At 36.1% G+C, this 3,682-nt stretch overlaps 1 protein-coding gene across 6 annotated transcripts in view; it reads right to left on the reverse strand.

The window, feature by feature from the left end:
- The window catches only part of NR6A1 (nuclear receptor subfamily 6 group A member 1), a 228,106-nt gene that overhangs the window by 64,017 nt on the left and 160,407 nt on the right, over positions 1–3,682 (reverse strand). The gene's annotated exons all lie outside the window — the stretch shown is intronic.

The raw sequence follows: 3,682 nt of genomic DNA on the forward strand, positions 1-3,682 counted from the left end.
AAATTTGGGGGGAAGGGAGAATGTTTGGCTTTCATACTTGTGCCTCAAGATATCCTTTTGTTCTCCCACCTCATTGTATTAAGGATGCTAAATCAAACATGATTGCAGTGATGTTTGTGTGTGAAAATGACAAAAGCGATGGCCTAAAATCCCAACCTCATCTTGAACCCTGAAGACTTTTATGGCTTTTCCTTCACTAGGCCCTCCCCCTAAAGCACATTAAAGACCACATTGTTCAAAGGGTCATGGTAGGTTTCATACCCCATTTTAATACAAAGTAAATGTAACTGAACTTCCAGATTTTGTTAGTAATATTTGTATTTCTCTGTAAAATACCCATTAAAAGAATTGATCCCTTCTGCGATTCAGAATTACAATGCATCAGAAAGGCAAAAACAATGTTTTTGTGATGATTAAAATTTTCTTTTCATATATCATTTCCCCCAGAAAAGGTGTACAGGTTAGAGATGTGTTAAAAACACCCGAATGATCTTTTGAAGTGTTGATATATTCTCTCAAGCCTCAAAACTGTCCAGGAGAATATGTCAGGTCTCAATTAAAGAAGCATAAAATAAATTAAACTTGGGGCTCTTTTCAATACAGGTCTTCTCTCTCCCCTTACTGCATTTGTGTATCTGCAAGTCACATTATGGACCCCCAGTTAGCTTATGTATTTATTCCTGGGAGATTTTTAACTGGAAGAAGGACATTAGAAGTTCTTTATGATTCCATTTTCCACAGTCGTTACCATCAGTTGTCAACAATAATTTGGGAGTTTAGCAGAAGAGAAGCAGCAAAGACTCCATTACCCTTTCCAACTGCCATAAAGAATTTGCATCATAAAAATACCTACTGAATTACTGTCTTGGTCCTCTGAAAAAGGATACAGTAAAACAGGAATGTTACAGTTGGGCCTGAAAAATGGGAATTCGAAAAATGAAAATGTGGGCTGAAGTAAAAGAACAAACTTGGTAGTGCTTTTAAAATCATAACTTCATTGGCAGAATTTGCTCACTTTCCCAAGTATTTCAGGTATTTCTGTTTAACATCCATATAATGTGCATTAGGATGTAGCATATCACAACTTCAGTGTATTTTAAAATAAGACCTATGATTTTAGTAGATTTCGTGCCTACAAATCTGGTTTAAATGATCTCAAAATAACACTTAAGAGCATCTGTTTAGCTCAGTTGAAGTTTCAAGAGCCAATACCAGCTGTTGGGGAGGGGAGCAGGATTCCACACATGTGTTATTCAAATCCTAGCCAAATTTTTTTTTAAATTCTTTTAATGATGTCTCCAATATCAAGAAGGTAAAACAAACGTTAGAATAAAAAAGAAAAAAAGAGAGAGAAAAAAAGACTACTTACTCAAAGCTTTGATGCACGTGACTAAGACCAAAATGATCACCCTCTCCAATTCAATACAGTATTAGCATACGGACAAAAGGCATTTAAAAATCAATTTGGAGTTATTTCTAGTGGGGGTTGCCTGATCCCAGCAAGTTGAGGAATGAGAATATTCCCAACATTAAAAGGGCACTCAAGTACTTTTCCTCTTTTAAACAGCAATCTTATTTTCACAGGGAATTCATTCAGTGGCATTGTTTTGGTTTTAGGTGTCTGTCTTGCCAGGCAGGGGCCGTGCAAAAGGGCTACATCTATCTTGAAGTGTGCACAATGGCCTCTCTGCGGCTTGCTCTCTGTTATTGATCCTTACAGATGCTCCAAGGCCCTTCCCCCACCCACCTTTCTCCAAATCCCAACCCCCCATTCTGAAAGATAGCTTAAGAAATAAGACTTCCTGCCTAGCGACTGGCAGGGCTGAAAGACCAGATTGTATGACTCCACAGATCAGGCCTGCCACAGTGAAAGCTTGAATAGAGTTAACCCTCTGTGAACTAAAACAAAACATTTGTATGCCCAGCTGTGACAAAGGTTAATTTAAATGGACAAGGGCCCAATATCTAAAACCAGGCAATGCTTTTTTTACAGTAGCATTTTCACTGATTTCTTTTTGCTTTTTAAGCTTTCAAAGACCTCCTTCAGTAGGGTTAATTCATTATACCTTATTAGAATTTTGTATGGATGATTCAGGTGACATTTTAAAAATTCACTTGTTTTATAAAAGTTCTTGTTTTAGTACCATAGTTATTTTCTGCCAATGAACAGCTAAGAAAAATTGAAGTTTCAATATTTAATTAAGAACTGAGGGAGAACTTTCTGTTCAAACATTTTTTCTCTTTCAGAATGGGTGGACTACATACTGCTAACAGATTCAAACTGGTAGAAAAATATCCAAATCCTTCAGACCTATTCCCTCCAAACTCATATAACTATTGCTCTGGTATCTCTACTTACCCCTAAGCTACTCCAAGGATTGAAAGCAAATCTTCGTAAACTACTCCCTTCTGGAAAAGCTAGTATATCCAGATTAGTTTAACAAAGAATTTCTGTGCCTACTGGGGGAAAGAGAGGAAGTTGTTCAAGATAAAAAATATCAGATCATGCATGTAATTGATAATTTCTGTAAACTTTATTGTTTCCTCCAACTTATAATAAAAACCAATGAAGCAATGCTGGTAAAGTGTTGGGGGAGAATTTATAAGGGAGCATTACAATAAAGTATTACTATAAAGAAGAATTTTGCTGTGAGATAAGTTCCCATTTCTCCAGAGTGGGCATCCTCAGAGTAAGAATTAAACTGCAAAGCTGCCTATGGCAGATGTTAGGCATGCTGCAAGGGGGTGGGAAGCTTTGCTAAGAAAGCATTTCATAGATGAATGTCATTCCTAGAAATATACCAGTGCCTCAAAGAATCTGAAACTCTTTTGGCTATAACTCAGTAATGCATATGAGAAACCAAACTTTTGGTAAAGTCTTAGGCTCTGTATAAACACAGCGAACAAATACAGCAAATCTTTAATACTAAGATTCATTTTCTAGCTGTTTCTTTAGCTGTCTATGTCTTTTCTGGCTCAAATAATAAAGTTTTGGCACACTGGGGTTTCTCACACAAGAGCCTATTCCAAACATACAAATTCAACACTACTTGCTATTAATGAGAGACAGCAAGAGGGATTGAGAGACAGAGAGCGAGAATATATCCATTTTAAAATCAGTCCACTTAAAAAGAAATTAGCAATGGCTTAGTCTTATACCGTAAAGTATCTAAGTTCCCCCAAAGGAAATGAGGTTGCCTTATCAAGGCCTCAAGACCCCAATACTATCTATAATTAACAGTACTAAATAAGGCTTTGGCAGATGGTGAACTGGATTAGGGAATTTAAAATATAAACAAAGTCTGTCAAGAAGTAAACAGAACAATTTTTTTAAATGTAAACTTTACCTAAGAACTGTGATGTAAAATGAAGTTAAGATTTTTTTCAAGTTACTTAATTTCAATCCATTTTTTCTTTCCTTTCTTCTGCTCATTAAAAAAAAAAAAAACATCAATCACAATAACCAATTTAGTACAGTTCTCTCTTGTTTTTCTCTTATTTCAAAACATTTACAGTCAGTTGCTATTTACATAAAACTTGTTGGCTGAATTCTGCCAAGACACACACAAAAAAGAACTGGACTGCCTCTCTGTTCCCTCAAGGCTACTATCTGCTCTAAACCTTCAAAGAAAATTTCTAAACCTTAGATTTGAGCTCAGACGGAAACAGTCCGCTCCCTTAC

This window comes from Bos taurus, chromosome 11 (assembly GCF_002263795.3).
Source record: "Bos taurus isolate L1 Dominette 01449 registration number 42190680 breed Hereford chromosome 11, ARS-UCD2.0, whole genome shotgun sequence".
NCBI lineage: Eukaryota > Metazoa > Chordata > Mammalia > Artiodactyla > Bovidae > Bos > Bos taurus.